This window comes from Megachile rotundata, chromosome 10 (assembly GCF_050947335.1).
Source record: "Megachile rotundata isolate GNS110a chromosome 10, iyMegRotu1, whole genome shotgun sequence".
Classification (NCBI taxonomy): domain Eukaryota; kingdom Metazoa; phylum Arthropoda; class Insecta; order Hymenoptera; family Megachilidae; genus Megachile; species Megachile rotundata.
In genome coordinates this window covers 2,147,926-2,174,235 of record NC_134992.1, presented here as the reverse complement: position 1 = coordinate 2,174,235, position 26,310 = coordinate 2,147,926, and the positions used below count along the sequence as shown (strand labels likewise).

General features: G+C 37.4%; 2 protein-coding genes across 8 annotated transcripts in view; one reads left to right on the top strand and one right to left on the bottom strand.

Annotated features, from left to right (window-relative positions):
• Positions 1-26,310, top strand: part of LOC105663968 (cyclic nucleotide-gated channel alpha-3-like) — a 1,281,713-nt gene that overhangs the window by 420,021 nt on the left and 835,382 nt on the right. The gene's annotated exons all lie outside the window — the stretch shown is intronic.
• The window catches only part of LOC143265284 (uncharacterized), a 392,112-nt gene that overhangs the window by 47,540 nt on the left and 318,262 nt on the right, over positions 1-26,310 (bottom strand). The window lies entirely within an intron of this gene.

Here is a 26,310-nt window from a genome sequence, read left to right as displayed (position 1 = left end):
TGAAGTACGATTGTGGAATCGGTTTAACATATTGTTCGGTTAATATTTATTTTCAACACCTTCTGAGCTGTGGTAACTAGTGAAGAAAGTAGTAATGCTCCGCACAGTTCCAGTCGCGGTATGGATTGACTTTTCAAAGGTGCAACTTCTGACTTTGCCATAAGGAGTTGTGTTTTGCATTGACCGTGTTTGTCTGTGGAACGGAGATAAAGACAAGCGCCATATGCGCGTTCGCTAGCATCACTGAAACCATGTAACTCCACTATGCTAGGTTCATCGATCAAGGTTTGTCGGTTGAAAGCTACGTTGTTCAAAAGCGGTAATTTTTTATAATATTTGAACCATTCAGTATGTGTGTCCATTGGTAAAGACTCATCCCAGTCTAATTTTAAAGTCCATATTTTTTGTAGCATTATTTTTGCCAATATGATAACAGGTCCGAGCAGTCCTAGAGGGTCGTAGATTTTTGCGATAACGGAGCTGATACTTCGTTTAGTGAAAGAATTTGTTGATGGCGGGTTTGCGATTGAATATCGGATTGTATCGTCACTTGAGTCCCAGAACACTCCTAAAGTTTTAATGGTTGATGATTCGCCCAGGTGTAGTCGTTTGTTAATGGATTGTTCTGGAAGGTTTTGAAGTAATGCCCTGTGATTGGAAGCCCACTGACGAATGTTTAGTCCTGCCGTTTGTAAAAGTTGTATCAATTGATTTTGTAATGTTAATGCTTCGTCAATCGTCGCCGTTCCAGTTAAAAGATCATCCACGTAAAAGTCTGTGATTAGGGTCTGTGCTGCTTGGGGAAATAGGTGTCCTTCGTCTTGAGCTAATTGTGATAGGCAACTGATTGCCAAATATGGAGCGGTGGAAAGTCCAAACGTGACGTGTTTAATTGAAATGTTTTCGGGGCTTGATCTGAGGTTTGCCACAGAATCTGTTGGTACTTCCTGTCTTCAGGACGCACTAGGAACTGTCTGTACATTTTTTCGATATCACCTGTTAATACATACCAATGGTTTCGGAATCGAATTAATATGTACAACAGGTCATCCTGTATCTTTGGACCGACATGTAACGTATCGTTCAAAGAAACGCCTGTAGAAGTTGCTGCGGAGCCATCAAACACAACCCTGAACTTGGTGGTATCACTGGTGATCTTAGTCACCCCATGATGCGGCAGGTAATACATCCCGTCCTTTTCGTTGTGAACTTGAGTTTCGGACATGTGACTTAAATCAAGGTATTCTGGTAATACTGCTCGGTATGCCCGCCCATACTCTTCATCGCGTCTAAATCTTCCTCGTAAGGATGAAAATCTCTTCAAGGCTCGAGATTTAGATTCTCCTAATTGTGAAAGTTTGTCATTAAATGGAAGAGCCACAATATATCTACCCTCGGAAGTCCGTGATATAGTTTTCCTAAAATATTCTTCGCATTCCCTGTCGGCCTTAGACAGATGTTGGATTTGGGGACCGTCTTCTAATTTCCAAAATCGGGCCAAATCAAGCTGTATTGGGGTAATAATATGACAAGTGGCTTCCTTGGTCAATCGATGAGTTGGAGTACTTCCACCAATTATCCAACCTAATTGTGTCTTCTGCGGGTACAAATCTGATCCGTCAGGAGGAGATAATTTGATTTGTCCAATACTCAACAGTGACAGTGTTACTCCAGCACCTAGTAATAAGTCAACTGGAGCAGGTATTGAAAATGCTGGGTTAGCCAATGTTAAATTGTTGGGAATTTTTAACAATGTTCTGTCGATAGGTTGGTCTGGTATGTTTGAAGCTATGTTTGGTATGGCCAAGAATGTTAAGGTCCGTCTATAGTTAGTGGTAGTAGAAGTCAAGGTTACCGTGATTGTGTTTTTTGCAACGGTGGACATTGTATTGATAACCCCGACAGGAATTGAACACCTGCCCAAAGGTATGCCCAACCTTTTGGCGAGGCGCTCGCTCATAAAATTTGTTGACGCACAGGTATCGATAAGGGTCCGACAAAGAACCGGTTGGTGATATTTGTCCAATACGTAAACCTGTGCGGTTACCAGCAAATCATGAGTGATTGTGTCAATAGTAAACGCTTTCTGATATGTTATTTCCCGAGGCGTTTCAACTACTAGTCAACTTGTTTCTTGACTATTCATTGGTTGACGAGAAGTTGCTAATGTCTGAGTTGATGAATTCGTCAAAGGTGATCTGTAATGTAAGAGTGTATGGTGCTTTCCCTGACATATTCGGCAAGTCCTTCTAGTGCATGAAATAGATCCATGTCCTCTTCGCAAACAGTTGAAACAGAGTCCAGCTTTTACAACAATAGCTTTTCTATCGTTAACAGATAGTTCATTAAATTGTTGACAGCTCCAGATCAAGTGATCCTTCTTACATACTGGACATTGAAAATCTGTATGTTGAGCCCGGGTCGTCGATGCTTGTTCATAAGGATGATTCTTGTGTTGTTTCGTCGTTACGAATACTTGCCCTCGCGATGATCGATGTTTATTAACAGATTTGTTATGGCCGTAAAGTCGAGTTTCCTGTTGTCCAGTTGAAGTCACAGATTTTGAAGAGGAAGGAACTGTGCAGTTTGCCCGTCTTTCTATGAATTGTAATAATTCAGTGTATGCTGGCATTCGTCTTTTATCCTTAAGCGTTAATTCCCAGTGCCACACCGTATCCGCGTTTAATTTGGAAATGATTATGGAGAGCAAGATGCTGTTCCACGATGCCGCCCAAATTTTTGAGTGCCCGAAGATGTTGATTTACGGTGTCCACCAAACTAGCTAATGCTTCTGGAGTATCTTTCAGTAACTTCGGGATATTCCGTAACGCATCGCAGTGACTAAGGATTATACGGCGTGGGCAATCAAACTTCTCTTTTAAACTGTCGATAGCGTCCGTGCAATTCGCGTCAGTCGTAGTTAAGGCTCCAATACAAATCGCGGCCTTGCCAGTTAGGGTTGACCGCAGGTATTGTAATTTTTGAACCGGGGTCAAATCCTCGTTACGGTCGATCATGGCAGTAAATAGGTCGTAAAAAGATGACCAATTTTCGATTGTTCCATCAAACGTTGGTAGCCTCATCTCAGGTAATTTGATAGCCATCGGTGCCGGTACCGTCGATGCCGGTGACGGATTAATCCGAACCGTGGTAGGAACCGATGATTGAGTACTATTCAAAGTCGCTTTGCCCGTGCTATCACAGCGTAATAATTATTTTGAATCTCAAACCGACGCGTTTCTGCAGACTCGTCGAGCTCTTCAATACTAAATTGTAAATCATCGAATTTTTTCCAGACCTCATTTAGTCCGTTGATGTGCATTTCCAATAAGTACGTATCCTCGGAGTGTGTGTCTTCAAAATAATCCAAGAACGCGATCAAAGACGAAGCCCGATAATATGGCTACGTTTGCGTCGTAAAATACTAATACTCAGACCACCGGCTGCGGATTGCGGTTGAGCAGAACTCGCGGAAGTGTTCGGCATTTTGGAGATGGTCAGGAATGACAATTATAAAAGATTGATCCTACCTTTTCTGGTGGAGAACGTCTTTATCCGAAATCGCTCACTTTTCGACTACTTTTAGACTGCGTGTCCTATTGCACCGTAATCCAATGTTTGTTGCACACACTGTTGTGTTCACTTCTGCTTATTTCACGTAACTGTGCACTAATGTTTGTGGCTACACGTTACTATTGTCACTATCCGGCTCGAAGGACCAATGTTTCTTAGCACTTAATTCGCGATGTTAATTTTTAAATTAATAACCGAACTATCGCGCTTCCTTACTCTTGTTACAGAAATAAGGATAATTTGTCTGTATTTCGTTAGAAGTCGTTTATTTAAAAATGTGTGTTGATACAGGTGTTCGTGTGGTTGAATTTAACCTTTGAACTGTATTTCAAACGGAAACTGAACTCAACTTGTTGATAGATTCTGAACGAAAAACTGTAACGTAATAATCGTTGTGATTGTAAGGCACATGCAGAACGTAGAGAACATAAGAACGCAATGAAGTGTTTTAGTTTTCTTGTAGACCAAGAAACCTCTCTATCAAATAAGCCCGAGCGTCAGCGTGTTGGTCTAGCGTGGCTGTCAACGGAAGTCACCAATCAGGGTGGTGTTTGGCCTCTGACAATACACATGATAGGTCAGCTTCTAGAATTATCACGCTAGACACTTCCCATGTATGCCGGCTGTCTTTGTAAAAACCTCCCTCCTAGTATCTTGTAACAAATCAACTCTCTGCTCGTGTCTATCTTAGAATTGTGATTAGCGTCAGGGAGTTGGTCTAACGTGGGCGTCACCGAAGGTTACCAATCGGGGTAGTTTTTGACCTGTGACAAAGAGCTAGCCTAGTCTAGCCCCTTAACCAGCACGAGAGACGCTTCCCATGTATGATATTTGGAAAAAAACTGCAGCTGTGGTACACATGGGTAGCTGTTATTTAGCTATGACCCGTTGACTTGGGACCCTGTCCTTGAAGTACGCATACTTCGCGGACCGTGACACCACAGGAGGTACGTTTATGCGACCCCGAAACAGAGAGTGATAAATTGAGAAAAAGTCAGTTCTATGTTGTCTGTTTGGGTTTTCTCAAGAGTTGAATGAGAGGACGAAAGTGTCCGGAAATCATAAATTGACTTTCTTACGATAGCTAAACAAAACGCGATGGAAAGCAAAGTTTCGACTATACGAGAACCTCCTTCGGGTAGGTTCTGTTCAATGCTAAAGACGCTTCAAACCTAAAAGGTTATTGCTTCAGTATGTGCTGATTGCCTGAAGGGCTGTAAAAATTAACGCAGCGTTTTTGGAATTCTATAGACTATTCAACTCGGAATAGCAGTAATAAATTAAACATGGGTTAAACGATCCTTGAAGAGGCTATCCGAAGATATATGAGTGGACTGTAAATCAATGTATAACTAATTTAGAGGGGTACTTTATTTCTACAACACGGTCCTGATTCTAACATTATTCTATCTTTTTCGCGACATTGCGAAACAGTGAGGGTGAGTGAAAAATACTTAATTTCTATTGGCTGTACAAATGGGGTAGAAATGGAAGCTTGTGACGTATGAAGAACATGGGTTTTTCCCAAAAAATGACCATAGCAAGTAATAAAACCAAGCAGTACCTCGACATGAATAGAAACTGAAAATAACGGACTCTACTGTTAAGCTTAAGGTTCTGGCAATCAGATGTAAGGCAATAAATTAAAATACTCGATACAATGTAACGACTCCTTGGGTGTTATTGCTGCTATAGGTAAAGAAATTAACCGAAGGTCTGACCCTTCGCTATGGAACTAAATTCTAAAATTCAATAGCAGGCCTAAATATGCACTATTCTCAAAAAGAACATCTAACTGTGTCAATCGTTTTGGCCGCATCTTATAACGTTTCTGCGCATCATTCATTTTCTGATACATCTCATTTTTAACCGATTATTCGTTGAAAGTACTGTCGAATCAACGTCCAGGAACGATATATCATAAGCTCTTGTTCTCGAGATTAATTTTTTTTGAGCAAACCCGCGTCTTGGTTTAAATTCTCCACCGATTACAAAGCCCAAACATTTTTTAATTGAAGCGCAGATACTGAACGTGTGCGTTTCAGCACAATTACTCTAGCAGAAACATTGAGTTGCAAGAAATTATCTAGTAATATCTAGTATTTGTTTAAATTTTCTACGAAATAAACGAGAATTTTTTCAATCCTATTCCAACTTAAAGAAAATCACTGAAATCAGTCGCTGTTGCTTTATGGTATGACTAGAACGCACTATTGAATCAAATCATGTATAATGCAGTAGATAGTAAGATAATAATCGTGCTTAAACATACAAATTGCAGTAATGTTTGCTTTTCCTTTAAAATGTTTGCCTGGGTCTAGTGTCTCAACCATACGTTAAACTAGTTAAATTGCAAGTATGTATTCATCACATTGCAAGTGAAACACGTTTCATTTGATTTAAACAAACTGCCTTCTACTTTGAGTAACGAAAACAAAATCCGTTTTCATATTCATTTCAGTATTTACGTACGCGGAATTTCTATAACAGTTAAATTATGCTACACGATAAACCGGTAGATATTAACTATTATACAGGGTGTCTTATAACTAGTGTATCTTCCAGAAATGAGTGGTAAGGGACGAGATCCTTAACAATTTTTTCCTTTGCAAAGATGGAGTTTGAAGCTTTTGTTTTTAAATTATTAAGCAAAAACATGGGCCAGTCAGAGCGCGAGGATTACGTGCGCCCAGAAACAAGAACAAAAGGTTCGAGTCTAGCAGCTGACCGCGATCATGATGAAGTGCCTATGCGCTGGGACAGTGTAAACGTTTAATAATATGTGTAATTAACAGAAGTGGAATAAATTAAATTTCTGTAACTGTAGATTTACATAAAACTTATGAACCATTAAAATAAGACTTACTAATTGTTTAAAAATAATCCTGCTTGATTGAAAATGGATCATCGTAACTAGATCGTTCTATCGATCGTAACTATTCGTAAAAATAATACGCAACTTCACTTCACTATCATTTTTTATTATTACTTATCACTGTAATATTTTGTTGTCAATTTTCACTATTTTCCTAACGTAATAACGATGGATAAACATGCGAAGACGCGTGAACGATTATCCGAAAATAACTTCAGTGATTTTGTTCTCTTTAACGTATCGCATCGAACGTTCTGTCCTAAACTGCCGATTGTGACTCCAAATGTTTCGAGCCAAGAGAAAGCGAGAGTTCTGGACAACATTTTCGGCCGTTCGGACCATCGAGTCAAAGAATCATAAAACAATTAAGCGGCTCCGTTTTGCTCTCTGGACGGTCGTTTCGTAGGCATCTGAGAAACCCGTTGTTCCTTTCCCTTTCTAAACGGCAAAAACGGTTTTTGCCTTTTCCTAAGAAAAGTCACACTCTCACTTTCCTTCATGTGTCAAACGTCCTTGTTGCAAGGGAGTGTTATCCAAATTTTCCGTCGAAGTTGTTTATCGCGTTGCGATCGGCAGTTTAGGAGAAACCATCGGGTGTTCTACAGCAAAAGGAAAATAAAAACTCGCTAAAATTATTTAGTTATGATTGTTCACGCGTTTTCATTCGCGATCTTTATCCACGGTTGTTATATTGAGCAATTATTGAGCATTGGCAGAAAATATTATGGTTAAAAATGACAATTTGAAATGACTCTGAAGTGAAGTGAATTGGCTGCCTGTCATTAGATATTGTGCAGTGTATGCTTTTTTACGACAAATCGGAGTCGATAAAGTCACGAGAATATAATTTTATTGAAATAGAATTATGTTAAAAAAATAGATGAGTCTGATTTAAATTGGCTTATTATTTATTCACGAAAAATGAATAAGTGAATATTATTTTTAATTGTTCTCTACATTATTTAACTGAGATTTGACATAAGGGCAAACGTCTTCTTATTGAACGTCTAGACTGTTCCAGCGCAAAGGCGCTTGTTCGTGATCGCGTTCAACCGGCAGATTTGAAGCTGTAGTTCTCGGTTCTGTGCGCACGCAATTCTCGCGCTCTAATTGGCCCGTGCTTTTGTTTAAGAATTCAGAAACAAAGCTTTGCAAACGGAGATGTTTAGAATCACGCTCCCTATCACCCATTTCCGGGACCTATATTAGTTGTGAAACACAACTATTATTAGTCCTGTATAGTACAGTGTTACGTGCAGGAAGCGCGCGTATAAAGTCGCGAAGATTGTTTGCCCTAACAAAATTAATTGTCAACGGGACTTAATGCTTTTGTGGATCCGGAGACACGCTAGTCCCATACGGGCCCTTTCGCAAGATCGCAATGTTTAGAGGAAATGACGGAGGCAATTAAAGAAATGTAATTCAAACTAATTAAAATATTCAACAGATTATATTTTTGAAAGACAGATTTTTAGCCATCGACGGCAATTTAGTTTTACATTTTTTCGAACAATGCCTTTAGAATTTCTAAGTTTCATTTAGTCTTCAATAACTACTCCGTCATAAACAGGGTTTTTCCCGAAGGGTCACCGAGGATGGGCCCCGGTTCCGTCCTAGCGGTACTTTTTAGGACAACGTGCGTGTCACCTGGAGGGAAAAACCCCAGCGTTGCCGGCCTTCGAGATCCTCCCGTACTCATCGGTATTTTTTCCCATCCTCTTCCAAAAAAGGCGCGCTCAGGGCGCAAGAGAGGGTGGGCCCAAGTCAAGGGGCATGTTGATTGGAAAATCAACGTTTCTAATGAGAACCAATCAGCATGCCTCCTTGCACTTTCGACGTTTCGAGGAAGTAACGACGGAACGTCTCGTCAGAATCCCAACATTAGTCATCCGAGTCGGACTAAAAAGAACAAGAAAATAAGTCAACCGTGTCGGACTTAAACAGTTAATCTCAAATAAAGTCGCCTAAGTCGGACTTAGAAATTTCACGAGTCATTTGCGACGTACTTAGTCATTTTCACGAGTCCACCGTTTAGGACGTCTTCGAGTCAACCGTTCGGACTCATTCTCAAATATTATCCCCAAGATTAATTTCTTTCGGATAAACGTGCGCGAGTCAGCACACCCGCCTTTCGCGTATACTCTGCATGCAGAGAGAGGATGCCCTTACGCGGTGGCTCTTGGCCCAGGTGGTTTTGTCAAGTTCCTCAGGGAAGCGCTCCAGCTTCCAGCTTCATGCTGTAACGCCACCCGTTGCCGCCTTCCATCGCGTCTGAACATACGGTCCTAAATCCGCGACCTCTCTCCACCACATCACACCTACTAAATTGCTAATGCTCAATATCGCGATTATGTTTGCCTAATTCCCCCCTTAAAAATTAAAAAATTTTCCCGTAGCTTTACTCAACTATTCGCGTTTCTATGTTTAACTAGTATGGCGCCTAATCTTTAACTTCAGTCTCCATTTCACCGAACGATGTAGTTTCTCCTTCCTCTCTCCTGCCGATCCCGCTCGGTCCCCATTGTCGCCTCCCAAATGATGCCATGACCAGGCTGACGACTGGGTCCCTTGATGAATCAACAGTTGATCAGAAGGGTGCTTTGCTCAATTTGGCCTCCCTCCCTCCTCTCCCCCGCTCCGTCGGTCCCCGTTGTGTGCCCCCTAATGGTGCTATGACTAGGCTGACACCAGTTTCCTCCTTTGCAGGTTTGAGTCGTTTGATCGGTCGTGTCTATGTTTTGTTTCTCCGCTTCTTCCACTCCCGCTCTTCCTTTTCTCCCTCTCGCTTCTTCCCCTCCTCTTGCCGTTTGAAAAGCGCACCATGCCTCCGCCGTCTTGCTTGTTGCTGCATCCTTTCGCTTCACCCTTTAGGGCCGCTCTCTAAGTGCTTGCAGCGTTTCTTTCTTCGCCATGCTGAATATTCTCAATGCGGCCCCTTTGCTCCACCATCGTTGTGACTTCGGAGTTTCCAGAGTGCTGGAGCGTTTTCCGCAGTTCTTCCAACACTTTTCCGCCATTTTCCCGCTTTGCACTGTTCCTCTGCACTCGGGCACGTGGTCATGTGTATTCCCCTGTACCCGCAACACTCCCAGCACTTCACTGCACTCCCACACTTTCCTAACACCACACCGAATTAGTTGCCTATCTGTTAATTATTTATTATTTATTATTTATTATTTATTTATTTATTAATCTACTAATCACTTCACTATTTATAATAATTATTCGTTAATTATTAATTAATTATTATTATTATTATTAATCTCATTCACTTCATTTATTTATTAATTAATTAATTACTTCCTTCCTTCACTTCATTCCGTGTCGTCTCGCTTCTTCCTCTTCTCCTCCTCACTGTCTTCTTGCTTCAACCTATCCGCTTACCATTTGAAAAACGCGCCATGTCTCCGCCATTTTGCTTGTTGCCGCGTGCCTCCGCTTCACCCATGGGCTTCGTCCCTAAAGGCAGCTCTCTATGCGCTTGCGGCGATCCTTCCTCCGCCATCTTGCTTGTTGCCGCGTGCCTTCGCTTGGCCCTTAGGCTTCATCCTTAAGGGCCGCTCTCCATGCGCCTGCAGCGACCCTTCCCCGACCATGTTGAATGTTTGCGAACCGGCCTTTACGCTCTACGCTTTCCCTCGCGCGGAAATGCCCACGTGTTCGTACGATATAGCGAAGCATGCTCAACCGACGCCATTATTTATTTATTTATTATCAAATCATGAAAATACGAAAATAGCCAAAACTAATCACCGCGTGCATTCAGTATGCCTCATTGGCCCTTTCCCACACTCTAAATCCCTAATGACATTTACATTATTAATTAATTAATTTAATTTCTGCGACTTTCTCTTGCAACTTCGTCATGTCGCACGACCACGTGTTCGCGCAAGTCCTTCTTCGAGGGCAACTTTCACCCTTAAATTGCACTATTTTCACTCGCGATATATAAAAATAATCGTGTTTAAGTCGCGCACATATTTATTTTATTCCGCGGTCGGCCCGAACACTCGTTTCCTCGCTGCCGATTACTCATGGGTTTGCACCCCATGCTTTCCCTCGCGTCCCGTGGAGGTCGCCATTACCGTAATTTCGATTTTCATTTATAAATTTATTATTTCACCTCCGATTTTTACAAAACTTCACAGCTCACTTCCCTCACGGTTTCCCCTCACTTCACAACATTATTTACCACACTTTTACCACTTTTTCCCACCAAAACTGGATTTTAACGCGGAACGACCCCCGAACACGTGCGCTCGCCACGACAGCCAGCCGTGCTTCTGTCCAGCTCTTATCTCTCTCTCTTCCTATATACAGGGTGTCCGCGGCAAAGTGTTACACCTTAATATCTCATGAACTATTGATGTCACGAAAAAGTGCTTATATGGAAATTGCAGGGTAAAAGAGGCCCTATGTTTTGGCAGAAGCAAAATTTTTTTATTGTTATTAATGTAAAAGATATGATGGTGAAGTTTCGTTTTTTGTAATGGAACTATAATTTTTTTCTCGATCAGGCGATAGTGCTTTTCAAGACGAATTCATCAAGGTTTTATGTACTTACCCGATTTTTATTAGTTTTCGAGATATAACGCTTAGAAATTTACTGATTTTCAGCAGTGACATCTCGGTTTGACGAGTAAGCCATAAAAACGTTCTTATTGTTACGGTAAGTGCCGCTGGTTTGACTCTGCCTGCCGAAACAGATAGGCGGGGTCTATGGTCAAAATGGCAGGTCCGAAGAGTAAGAAACGTGAAAAGTATTGTCCATTACGGTTTAAGTTTTCCGTATCGAAGATGATATTAATAATTTGGAAGGTTGGGACATTTATTTAAATGTTTCAGTAGAGGGTAGGTATAAAGACAATTTAACAAAAAATAATATGCAAAAAATTTATTCCATGTGCTTTCCGCTATTTGAAATACAAGTTTGTATACGTTTTACAAATTCGTTCTCGACGTTTTCCATAATTTCGCACGGGATATTTACGCATGCATTGTGTATTCTATTTTTCAAGTCAGTTATATTGTTAAATTGTCTTTCTATATTCTATATTGCGTCGTGAGCCCTTGAGGAACATTCCAGAACGCTTGGCGTTATCGGACCACACGAGTGTAACTTTCATTTATGTTTGGCGGTTCGGAGAAATAAAATGATCTAAGATTTTGGCCGTGGGACCACGTTGATTTCGAGGAAGGAATGTGTTATATTAACAATCTTAGTTTAGTCGCCAAAAGATAGTGTATCTAATAACATAAAAGACCGTTACTGCGTTCTATCAGGGTGTTCTCAGAATGCAATATGCATTATCAATACACATCCGGTCGGTGAGAACTACAAAGGAAATTTTGAAAAATATTCCTGTTCGGAACGTAACAACAGAAATTTAGAACATTCCAATGAACAATATTATAATTTACAATATATACTGCAATAAACTAACATCTGACTCTATTTCCGGATAACATAATATTAGTACGCTTGATATATATTAACTGATTTGTTTAGCTAATAGTTTTTAATAACTAATAATATCGCAATTGTAAAATGTATTTCTATCCTTCTCTAAGACTACGCGAGAATTCCAGGAAATTCGGGACGAGCTTCGCGGCACGTAAACACATAGCATTGCGGAATTTTCCTTATAGAATTATATATTTATTACCAACAGTTTACTGAATTCTTATGATACTCGATTTGCCTAATGTCGCGGTCGGTAAGGGAGAAATACAGTCGATAATTGAAGAAATGACACTGCAATAAAAGTTCAAAAATTCTTCAGGGATGTTACAAAACTGTATTTGACTTTGAATGATTACATTTATTTTTGGTGTTTGCTGCTTGCTTTTTGTTTCGAGAGTGATTCTTCGAAAACATTTTAGATTTTATAAAGACTCAGAGTGGGTGTACAATTCTTTGGATATTGGTGAGGAAAAGAGTTTACTACTTTCTAGTGTTCTAGGTTTTTTTCCAAAATGACCGTAGCGAATAATAAACCTAAGAAGTACCTGGACATGAATGGAAACTGTAAACAAAAGATTCTACGACAAAGCTAAGGGTTCTGATACTAGTTGTGACTGATAATAAATCAAGGAAAAAACTCGCTAGAATGTAATGACTCCTTGGGTTCTATTTCTGCTACGACTTAACAACTATGGATTGTAAACAGTAAATGTTTCTCGAAAAACGAAAAATCCGTTAAACTGTTGTATTGCCAGAACTTAACTGAGGTCTAATCTTCTCGTTGCAATATATATTCTAAGACCTAACATTTACTACATGGATAGCAATTTATTATAGTACTTATTCTAAAAGTATAACTGCAAATATCGGAAATGTCCTATTTGAATAATATAATGATTAAATTAAAATACTACTGAATAAATTCACTTTGAATACTGGATTATTATACATATAATTCATATGTTTCCCATCGTAGACTTTTTTTCCTATTTGTTCTGCATATTTTCTATTCAAAGTGGAATGAAATATCAGTTTGTGCAACATTTAAGTTTTAGAAGCATCAAATCTGTACATTCAAGATGATATTTTCTTCTATAATAAACATTTAATATTGAAATGTATTGTTTTCCAAGGTGTAGATAAAATGGTAGGTCCATCATTTTCATATGTATTTAATATCATATATGTGCACGCTTCTGGAAAAATTTGGCGCATATAAATAGATTTGCAATAAAATAAAGTATTTAAATATTTCTTTTTAAAGAAAAATTATTATATGGAATTGTATATCACATGCAAAAATAAGTTTCTCCATGAACGAAATTGATTAAGCGCCAGAAATACATTTATTACAATTTCTTTGCATTTTGCAAATTTTACAATGAAAAACAGTAATTGCGAAAAATATAAAATAATTACAATAATTTTATTAATTTAGAAAGTTTATTAATCTTTGAACCTTTACAATAATTTCACTTTACAAATAATATTCTATTATATGTATTTTGAATCAGAATGCAACGAAGTGTTGAATAACGAGTGTTTAGCGAAATAGTATGCCCTTTTCAAGTACTTTTCATAATTCAATAAAATAAATATCTCAAGCAAAATTTACACAATTCTCAATCAGGCATCAACTACAATAGTTAAAAGAGATAAGATTCTAATATGACGATTGAATAGTTAAGCTTCAATAAGCAGCTAAAGTTGTTTTAATTTTTTTGAATAATTCAATGTACTTTCAATTTCAAAGCCGTATAGCCGACGTCAAAATGAATTGAACGATGTATAATTTTGAAATCTTTATATAATTTCCAGCAGAAAATCTGGAATTAAATGTAAAAGTCAACAAACGGTACTAGTGAGGATTATCGGAAAATTTAATTCAACAAAACAGTCATTTATTCATATATTATTTATATTTCCTACCAACAACATTTTTTATTTTCTATTTCCAAAGTATTTTCTGTATGTTATGTGCAATGCTCCCTAAAAGCTTTTGCTATTCGAAGAACTTCAATTTTTGCAATAGTAATCGTAAATTCTTTCAGGTAGCAGTGAAAATCAATCTACAGATAAAAGAGTCTCTTTTCAAATCTCAAGTTTGATCGCGTTTCGCTCGTGAAAAATTATGTTCCCTAAAAATGAAGCTATTAAATCGACCAAAAACCGATTGAGTTACGTATATGCTACGGAACGTAAGAGTCTATCTGGATGTAATAGGCTATAAATGGTAGCGGTTACTGAAACTGAGAGCGGGGCATTATCGGAAGGTGTCTCGTCGCACGTACGTTGGTCATAACTGCCGAACACAGACCATCCAGATAACGGATGCATATCCGCATCTGTACGTATTTGCAACTATCGAATGAACGCCTGTCTCATTAACGTGTATGTACGAATTACTCCTATACGCGTCGGATCGAAATCCGTTGGTTAACCAATAAGCGAGTTACGGCCAAACACCATCATTCTAAGCAAATTTAGATACCGACCATGTACGTATCCTTGGAGTTTAATTTGCTCAATTTGATCTATCAATCTCTTTTACGATATATTATTTTCATCCTTTTAATGTATAAGATGATAGTAACTCTAAAAGCAGAACTCACGCATTTCAATAATTTTGAAAGGCATTATCGAGGACTTTTTTTCGTATTCTTACGAACGTGATAATTTTGTTCTACATATTATTATATTCCTTCAGCACCATTGTTTAATTTAATGCAATGAAGAATCTGTATTTTATCGAATATTTGAGATAAAATGGATAATTGTAATAACATCTCCGAAAGGGTATAGCCGCATAAGGTAGTCAAATGTGTCCTTGAGTCAAATGAAAAACCCAATACGTCAGTCGGTAGTATATCCAAAAAAAAAACATCTCACACCAAGTTCCAACCCCTTATCTCATCCGTGGGGTTAGTAAAAGGGAAAAAACGAAATTCCGGTTTTTGGCCCATTTTGCCTGTTTAATTTCGTAAAAAAATTTGGAAAAAATTCTGAGACATTGAGATCCTCATAGCGCATATTATAGAATTTTTTCAGATTTTTTGATCGCAAATTGTAGTTGTAAAAAATCAAAAACCGAAAAAAAATCCGAAAAAATGCAATTTTTTAGTGAAGATGTCGGAGCACTACTTTTATATTAATGTGGTAGTTACATATTAGCATAACTAATATTTTTCGGTGATGTGCGCCGTAGCTAAAAAAATTAAAAAACCAATATATTCCTATAAAACAGTACTTTCCGCTTTGAATTTGCGTGCCTTCTTTTGTCAGTATACAGGGTGTTACCTGTAACGCTACTCACCTTACGAAAAAATGTTGTTGTTGTTTCATTTCTTAGCGTTTATTGAATAAATCTAATTGTTGAAAGATATTGACCTTTGGATTTCACTCCTTAACTGCACACCACACGAATCCCACAATCTTTATTCGCGAAATCGAGTCGTTTAGGGGTAAAAGCCGCTCTTTACCTTTCTAGCGCTTGTAACAAACTGAACTTAGGTTCCAGGGCCGCTACACATGTAATTAAATAAAGTGTATTTTCTTACATTCTAATCGCGTGTTTACATTCAGTAATCTCTTCGGAATTAAATAATGGTTACACTACCAAAGTCAAAAGCTAAGTACTTCACATTTCCTCTTCTGTAAATCGAGTAATATGTTAATAAAAATATGATGTAATATGTGTTTTGAACTTGTATCGATGTCCTCTAAACCTACAAATAAACAAAATGTATGTTCCTATTTAAAAAACCCAAGGTAACCTTGACTTTGTCAAGAGAACAAACTGTTTTCAAAATTTGCTTTACTAATATCTATTGTGCACTTTATACCCTGCAAATATTGTTCTAAACATTTTTTCGTAAGGTGACTGCAAGTGGAAGAAAAATCGTGAGTAGCGTTACAGGTAACACCCTGCATATATTAAGTAATTTTAAATATATTCATATTCATAATTAATATAAATGATATATTTGTTACAGAATTAGAATTCTACAACTAAAGAATTGGCTAACAATAAGAGGTTAGGAGTCCTGCCTCGTAATTTCTGAATATTTTTTTGTCGCAGGTTCAAACCCACTGGACTTGGTTTTTTCCATGTTCTGTTTTTCATTTTTTTGAATAATTGTTATGTTTTCAGTGGTTTTAAATAATTGTTATACATTTCTGTAAAAATGGGAAAAAATAATAGTGATATATATATTATTACATGTATTAAATACTATTGTACATGTATACTATTAAATGCAGATGTTTTGTACCCTGTGAATATAAAAATGTGTAACAATTAATCAAAAATACTTTAAATCTATATTAATAATGTTACAAACTTTCTTGGTGTATCAAATCCTCATTGATTACGACATTAATTGTTTAATTGATAATTAATTCTTTATTGAAATAAAACAACATGCATAGTCAGGAAGAAATCATATAAAACACATATAAAGGAAAAATACACTAAAATTGTTTAATTCATTTTAAAAAATTAATAATATTTATTCAAAATACATAAATGTTGGTTGCAATAATTGCCATATGAATAGTAGAAGACAGAAATACAGAGAAATGTAAGCAAACAATTTTGAAGAACGAAAGACCAACGAACGACGGCTAATTTTGTTCATAGTCATAGTATAGTTGTTATTTTTAAGTAATTACGTGGAATTGTGTTATGATAACGCTGTATGCTGTATATTATAGAAAAAAATGTAAGAGGGATCAATTGAGGAAATCTTTTTAAATAAAGCAATGTAAGAAATATAGTGGAAATTCCTGGTATAAGCATATTAATCATGCAAGTTTTAATTTAAATAGGAAATGAAAGAAGTACACATTATTAGCATGCAAAAATGAAAAAATAGATACAGTCTCGAAAAGCGCGAAGCTCCGATCACGCTGAAATTATAACCAAAGTTCACCCTTGATTAGAAAAGAAAGTTTCTAAAAGAATATTTAGCGACAACAAAATTTTTGGCGAAGAAAAAGATCCAAGTTGTATAATAACTTGAATAACAGTTAATTCGCTAGTTAAAAGGTTAAAAATATGATATTTACATGACAGTTGAGCTGCACATAATCTTCGAAAAAGATGGCAAATATTAAGCAGCATATTCTTCAATCGCTGAGTCGAACGTGGTAGTAGCCTTCTTGTCACATTTAATACTATTATATTATTTCATTTATATGTACACATATAAATTTCTGAGTGAGTGACAATAAATCTTTACAAAGAGCAAACTACAAGTTATATCTAATTATAAGAACATGCGTTTCATTTCGTTTGTCTATGTGTTACGACGTAACAAATTTTAGTTTTTAGTAAATTTATTGATGCATTCATTGGTAAAGTTTTTGACTTCAGCGGAACAGGCCATGCCATAAATCTCAAAATCCCAAAGGTCAAAGAGTAACTAGGGCCTGGAGAATAACGGTTCCAGGTTTGCAAAGAATCATGTCACGGATTTTTGGAAAAACCCAGAATTTCCTATATACCACCGTCCTCCCCCATGTAGAAAACCCCGTTTTCCTTTTAAAAATGTACCACGTCAAGAGCGCAATGGAAAGGAAAACAGAGTGTTATAGGTTTTGTAAATGCGCGCGAATGGCAAGAGCGAATGGACTGACGAATGAGCGATGAATGCGAGATAAAGAGTGTGAGAGAGAGAGAGAATAAAAGTACGAGCTGCTAGAGATTTGGACAGCCAGATCGAATAAGACCGTGAGAGAAAAGAGTAGCGTGAGCGATAGTTCAGTAGTTTTGTTAAAATATGTATATGAATACTCCATCAAGCTACAGTTTTCTTTTTTTTTCTTCTCCCCTTTTCTCTAACAAGAGGTTTTAAATATGGCAAAACATGTCAAAAAAGGAAGAGAAATCAATAAGCATTCCAACAGAAAAGTTCAACACCAAAATATTCAAGCAAAAGAATTCACTGTCACTGTAGTTTAATAAATAAAATAAGTGTTACATTATTTGTTCAGCAAAATCAGTATCCACATTTTATATATAATGTTGATTCAGCGAGTGAAGCGGAGCGTACCAGAAAGTTTCTTTTAACATTAAATTGCAACCATTGCTCTACCAAAATACTATGATTAAAAGCAAACTGCATAAGCTAGAAACAAGACTTATCTAGAGTAAATGAAATACATGCAGAAATTCTTGTAGAAAAAGGAATTCATTAGTGAAATTGTAATAAACAAAGAGATTTCGCCATCGGCGTGGTTAAAATTATCTGATTTCTGAGAAAAGAACTAGATCGAACGAAAGAACACTATAGATGAAGATTAAAGTCACAACTAAAATTAATTGCTGCAGAGTGCATACTATTAGTACGAGTACTGTAAATAACAATCCTATTATGTACTATATCCGCAGTTGTACATAAGCTTTATTATAGAAATTCTTAATGTACAATAAAAATTTAGAAAAAAAGATAGTACATTTGTTTATACGAGACGAAATATAAAAATAATAAATGGTTGGTTTAGAAAAACATGGAAGAAAATGCAGGTTGTCCTAATAAAATGTATCTACACATGAATATTAATGTCAAAGAGTTACTATGAAAATGTTAGATAGCATTAATGTAAGCGATGATCGTTTTTTGACATTCGTAATTTTAAGATAATAAATGTTTACTATAATAAAAAATAATAAATTATAATAATAAATAAATAATAAATTAATAGTAAATATTTACTATCTTAAAATTTTAGATAGTAAATAGTATATAATTTAATAAATTAAATGACAAGTGGTTATATTAATACTAAGGGTGCGCAATATTTTATTGGTGCTCCATGTATACAGGATGTCCCAATATTAAAAGGCACAATTTTGAAGGTATTTTATTTAATATATTTATAGCAAGGAAAGACAATTGTAAGATGAATGAACGCTTCGAATGGCACTGTAAAAGTGCAGCGTATTCGTGAGAGCTTTCATAGAAAACAAAACAGTATTAAAAATTACTCCGTATCTTTTCTTTTTTTATTACTCTATTCATAATGAATATTCAACGTCCCTCAACACATTTTATATTTAATTTACATTTTACATTTTACATTTAATGCATGCAGAATTATTTTAAAACAGTCTATAAGCAGGTTTTCCGAAATATTTGTAATAAATTTTGTTTAAAACACAAAACACTTTTTAATAGTTTAATAATGAATGGATGTTGTAAATTAATAAATGAGATTATTAATACCACTGCAGTGTATTGATAGTTATTATTTGTGATCATATTATTAATATACATATGTGCATCGTGATAAATTTATTGAAGAGTATGATAAATACACTCATAGTTGACAGGATTATAAAAAATACTGTATAATAATAATTCAACGATATTTATAATTACATTTACCAATTTATAACGTCCATCAATTGTTGAATTAATACAGAAGTTGTTAAATTTGTCATCTGCCTTTTTATAAACTAATGATTTTACAAATACTTCAAAACGCTTTTACTTTTTCTCTTGAGGAAGAAGTTCAATGTGAAAAAATGTAATTTTATATTTCTTCTAGCTTGTGCATATAGAATTATTTCCCTCTCGTTTATAACATTTACACAAAGATGTTCTACATTTCATAAGCACATGGATAATGTTTTTTCACACAGTGTGCCCAAAAAGGTTGGAACTAAAATTATACTACGTATTACTATGGTTAAATACATCAAGAACATTCACAAGAATTTATATCTGGAAATGTTTCATTGAAAAGATATATGTTTTTGATAATATTTATGATTCATTGTAACAGTTATGAAAAGACTTTCGAAAATTCCTCCCTTTGCAAGAATGCAGGCTTCTATTCGTCGAATTAGTAGTTATCGAAATTATCACTAGAAGTGATAATGACTGGTCAAAATGACTGGTTTCAGATTTCTCATTTTATATTACAAAATTTTATTGTCGTGATTTTATGGAAATGTCTATCATATTTTGTTAAGGTAAAAACTAGTTCTATATTGTAGTAACGAGGTGCGGGATGGCAAATAAAAAGAATTATCCGGTGAAGTAAATGGGTAATTCTATTTCGCTACCGTGTACAAAAATTTCAAATTCGCTATGATCGCTATTATCGCTATTACCGTTTCGCTGTATTCGCATTCGCTTCTTTTCAAAAACTGAACCGTTTCGACTCTCATACCCTTGACACTCTCGCAATCTACATTCTCTCTTTCTTTACATGTTCACTCTTTCTTTCGCTCGCCAATGTTTCCCTTATTCGCCCGCATCTATACTTTGCATTCGCACTATCGCACTCGCACTGCTTAACGGTAATCGCTCGAACGGCTGTAACGCAGTGTTTTTCTAAGCGCGTCCAAACATATGATCGGCCCAGGTTATTGCCCTCCTACAATATGTTACTTGATGCTTTAGTACTTATTTATTTCCCTTTTCATTTTATTTTTCATTCTTCGATAAACGAGCACTTAATGTCGGTAGTTCTAGTGTTATAGTAAATGTACTTTATACACATTTCGAAAATTATTGTTCATGTAAACAGTAAGTCTCACTGAGAATTATAATACGTGCACGATTTTATGCAATAAATTATAACATGAACATTGTCCGTAAATCTATGAATGCGTAATAGAACATTTTTGGACATAAAATTGTGCACTTGGTTCATAAATTTGAATTAATATTAAATGGAAAAAGGTCTAAAAAGTATATAACAAAGTGTTTGCAGAAATCTTAAAATCAGATTAAATATTAGTAAACAAAGTTGAGTAAAAACAAATAAATGAACTTTCAGGATTAAGGGGAGTGTCTCGTTTTTGTTTACTATCTAAAACGACCAGAGCGGCCTGTAGGGAAGTCTACTGATGGCCGCTGTACTCGTAAAAATTTCATTTTCGCAATATTCAAGCGTTAAAGTCGAATTTACGAAATCGCCTCGTCTTCTTCGCACGTCGCATTGGTGTGAGAGAAATGACTCGATTTTCGTAAATTCGACTTTAACGCTTGAATATTGCGAAAATAAAGCCCTATCCTCATTTAAATTAATTTGCTCATTTGTGTCTGGCAACGACATCTCAGCAGAGGCTGCCGCACCGACACTCCTCTCTACACCGAATAATAACCTGCACGGTGAGAAACCCGTAGATTTCTGAACCGTCGTATTAAGTGTTAGCATTATTTTCGACAACTTGCTCGGCCAATCCTTATTTTTCATTAATTCTACTGTAAGTAAATTAGTAACCGTAGCAACATATCTTTCTACCTGACCGTTTGCCCTAGGGGCTCCTGTAGCAATGTAATGTAATTCCACACCCTGACTTTTAATAAATTGTTCCGATGATTTAAAAGTAAAATTTGTACCCCGATCTAAAATAACCATGCGTGGTGTACCAAACAATACTAACCGTTCTTTAAATACTTGCAACGTTTCTGACCCGGATAAGGATTTGAGCGGAACAAGCTGTACATACTTCGTGAAAGCGTCAATTAAAATTAAAATGTATTCGTACCCATCTTTCGTTTTTGCAAAAGGACCGACACAGTCGCCATGTATCGTATCAAAAGGGATGAGTTTCTTCGGTATCGAATATAATTCCCCTTGCTTCGGACCGGACTGCCGTTTGCACATAACACAAACGATACAGTGTTCTATGTACTTGCGAACAAACCTACGCATCTTCGGAAACCAATCAGCGCAACTCGTTCGAATGTTTTTTCAAAACCGACGTGACAATTCTCGTCGTGGTATAATCGCAACAACCCCAACCGGCTTCCTTTCGGAATAGAACTTCTATAAACTATACGACCCGTGTCCCTGAGTATTTTACGGCACAATATACCGTCCGTTAACTCAAAATCAGAAGAAATTGTTTTTTTAGCCTCTATTTTCTTGATTATGTCCTTTGTCTCACCGTTATTTCTTTGCGTGACTGCTAATCAGGGACCCTCGCAAATAATGTTAACTCGATAATCTTTAGCCGGATTGCTACTCAAATAGTCTACATGTTCTACCAATTTCCCTTTCCTGTACTCTAATTCAAACGTGTAATCTTGAAGAAATACCCACCAACGAGCTATCCGCGGCAATAAATCTTTTTTATTCTGCGTGGCTTTAACGGCGTTGCAATCTGTGACAATTTTGAAATTAATACTTAATAAATATACACGGAAAAACTTTAATGCATTAACAATTGCAAGTGTCTCTAGTTTATACGAATGGTATTTCGACTCTTCATTCGTTGTTCTGCGGCTAAAATATGAAACGACGCGTAATTGATTATCTACTTTTTGAAATAAGATTTCTCCATAACCGATTGAGCTAGCGTCCGTATGTAATTCAGTTTTCCTGCTGGGATCAAAAATTATCAACAATGGCTGAGATGTAAGGTGATCTAATATATATTACCGGGCTTCGTTTTGCTCTCGACCCCACGACCACGGAACGTCATTCTTCGTTAGATTTGTTATACAGGCCGTACGCACTGCGAACTCAGGTATAAATTTCCGAAAATAACTTGCGAGGCCCATAAACTGCCTAACTGTCTTTACATCGGTTGGGATAGGTGATTTTAACAATGCTTCTACTTTACGTTTTCCCGGACGGATACCTTCTGCGGATACTTCACGGCCTAAATACTCGATAACTGTTTGGAAAAATTTACATTTCTTTTCATTCAAAGAAAATCCAGCGGTGTCTAACGCATGTAACACGGTTTCTAAGTTTTTTAGTCCCTCCTCTACCGTTTCCGACGGTATTATAATATCATCTAAATATACAATTGCTATAGTAAACCTAAGATTCCCTAAGGCTGCATTAATTGCACGCTGAAATACCGCGGGAGCATTTGCGAGCCCGAATGGCATCCGCAAATATTCATATTGCCCATCCGGAGTGACAAAAGCAGTCTTCTGTATGGAATCTTCCGCTATCGGTATTTGATGAAACCCGGAGGCCATGTTTAATGTTGTAAAATACCGTCCTCGCCCTAACCGATCTAGGTGGTCGTCTATCAAAGGCAATGGATACCTATCTTTAACGGTGATCTTATTCAATCCGCGATAGTCTACCGCGAATGGGGAAACGCTTTCACGAATTATATCGTCTCTGAGCAATTCATCAACAATCCGTCGTACCTCTGCCCGTTGAGAAAAAGACAGACGATACGGCTGATATCTAACCGTTTTATTTTCTTTTAAATTAATTGTTAACTCCCCTATACTCACGCGTCGCAGCTTATACCCCTCTGTTACCATGGGCTCGTACCGCTGCAGCAAGGTCCCCACTGGCTGGCCGATTTCAGGTGGCAAATCCTCAATTAGGTTGCATCTCCGTTCCGGCTCCTTTAATCCAGTTGCCCGTTCCGACGGATAGTGCATCAGCTTCTTCTCCCCGTTGACTTTTTTGATGCAAAGGCTCTCATGGTCCAGAATATCCTCCCCAATGATGGCGTCGTAAGCCATGGCAGAGTCAGGCACCACCAGGAAGCTGATTTCGGCCGCTGCATCTTCGGTCTGGATCGTAACATCGGTTCGTCCGATAACGGATACGCGACCCCCTCCAAGACCACGCACACTCGTAAAGTGCGGCAATACTTTTAATTTGCACGCTTCGCGATCTTCTCGCGTATCATCGAACAATCGGCACCAGAGTCCAGTAAAGTTTGCACCAATAAATCTTGAAATAATATAGGCGTTAACCCAAGTTCGTTTACTAGTGCAGCATTTGCCTCCCGTTTCTTGGAGTCAGCGTTTTCTTTCGTTCGGGCCAGGTCATCCCGCATTGTATGCTGTTTTGCCCAACATTTATTCTCCTCGTGTCCCAGCTTTAAACAGAAGCCACAAACAGGTCCAACCGGTGCCCTGTTCACCTGTTTCCGCGACGGCTCGCCGATGGTTCTGCGCTTCTTTGGGCATTCCCTTTCAAAATGCCTCACTTCATTACACTCGAAACATCGTTTCCGCGGAATATTATGTGGTCGCGCTGATACAAGATCACTTGAGCGTCTCTTATAATCGCGCACTTGCTCTCCGCGCTCCTGTACTCGGTTACGACCGGGCTCGCGTTCAGCGTCTTTTTTCGCCACTTTCACAAAATTCCCGATAGCACTAAGCAAGTCTGCCGTGGTAGTATACCGGGTATTTATCAAGGTAGTATACCATCACGTTCCCGATCACTAAACTTATTAACTCGCACGGTTTAAAAGCTATCTGCGTTTGTCCGTAATATTTTAATTTATTACGCGCATACTCAGTGTAAGTGGCAGCCGAATCGCTTGTATAAGTCACTGCGCGGGTTAATCGTTCACACAAGCGGTCTTCCGTCACGAACACAGAACAAAGGTCCTCGCGAAATTTTTGCCATGTTCGTGGATTACCTTCCCACTCACGGTACCACTTTTTTGCTCGACCAGCCAGAGCATGGGTGGCAAGACTTAATCGCTAAGCAGCCGGAAGTTTTTCCGTAATCGCTTCGACCAGATTACACCATTTCGTAGCGTCCTCGCCAATATCCGAATCACTAAATTCCGGCACTGCTTCTACTAAAGACTCCGGTCTCACAGACGAAGCAGACGAAGTACTCGCGGCCGTTTCTATAAATCGGCGGAATAAATCTTCGATGGAAGTCGCGGAAGTTTTATTTGATTCATCGGTCATCGTGAACGCGGACTTAGCAAAAATTCTGCTATTCGAATCCCACTTCTGATGTTAGATACTTTTCGAAAGAGATGCGTTCCCAATTATGGTGCTGGGGTAAGTCCCGAGAGGTCAAACTCAGTCCTCTTACCAAAGGCATCCCTGCCTCCCCACTACGTGGTCAGATCCTCCAGGAACAACGTCCCTATTCGACTAAGCAATGCAATAACAAACTATCTATCCTTTTCTACAATCTCAGAAGCTAACAAAGCAAGCAATCCTACTGCATCTGATGACCATAGGACTCCAAGTCAATAGCCATCATCTATCGCTACACTTGGTCTCTTATAAACGACCTTTCGCTTAGACCTCACGCAGGCTATCCCTATCATAAATCGTTCGAAGGCAAAATAGCACAGGCTAATTGCCCTCAACGACCCTCCAAAATACATTGGCGCTAACATGCATGAGTGAGACAGACGCTGATCTATGCAAACAAGATGGCCGTCGCGGGACACTCGCCTTAATACTGGAAACGATACTTATTGCTAGATTCGACAAAGGTGCAGGTAAATAAATAAAAAATTCATTACATCCGTTGAATTCGGTGAAATACCTAATTTTGTGGATTTCATAGAAAAACGAACTGGACTCCGATAAGTTATCACAATTTAATTTAATATTAATATAAAATTCATATAAAAAATGTGAAGATATCCTGACACCTCATCTTAGTTTGTTCAGCAATAAATTTCAAAATATTATATTTTAATACCCTGAAATAATACTAGAATATTATGTTATTATACCTTAATACTTTGACGGCCGAAGTAACGTATATGTACGTGAATTCACGAGCCAGCGGTTATCGGCGGAACTCACGTATACGTGACTTCGCGCAATCGCCAGTTACCTGCTGGGTTCATTTATTCAAATATTTGCAAAGCGTCAGTTGCTTATTGTTCATCCATTGTTTGTTTATTGTTTATCAATTGTATGTCTACTTTACTTATCTGTTTATATATCCATCTATGTATCTATTTATTTATATTCATATAAATATGCAATCATCAAAACTGACTAAAAATGACGACGAGATATATGCCGATAACTTGACAAATGTTAGTGGGCCAGAATCAAATGACAGCGAAAATTCAGACAGTGGAAGCGAAATTCTTGTTAGCAAACTGAAAAATTTGATGAAGTCAGTAATAGATTCCGATGAGAAAGATAGTAATACATCCGACGTAGACGAAATGGAATGGACCCGAACAGACATTTATCTGCTCTTCATGTAGTATTCCGCTGCACATTGAACTGTGCTTTGAAAAATATCATACAAAATCAAAATACTAAAATAATTGTTTAAAAACCAGCATGCCGTGTAATTATTATAGAATTATATTTTTATTTTTTTTTTTTATTTTTAAATTTATTTATCATTATATTTTGTATATTTATATAGTCTAGTACGTTACTATTATACTTTAGTTTATTATTTCACTGTTATGTAATACATTTTGGTTACTAAATACTGTTAATCGATGAATTATGCGACAGTATATGGGCAGCACGGTTTCCTCAAAAGCCTGTCAATTTGTCACAAAGCTGACAAAATGTGCCAGCTGCAAGCGGAACTTTTTTCCGAAGTCTGCGGCCGTTAAAGTGTTAAAATGATCTTTAAATTGTAGAAACGATGTGAGATATATCTCGCACGCTCAATACCCACTAACCGTTACAAATAAAATGCAAATGTATCTGTTTACATA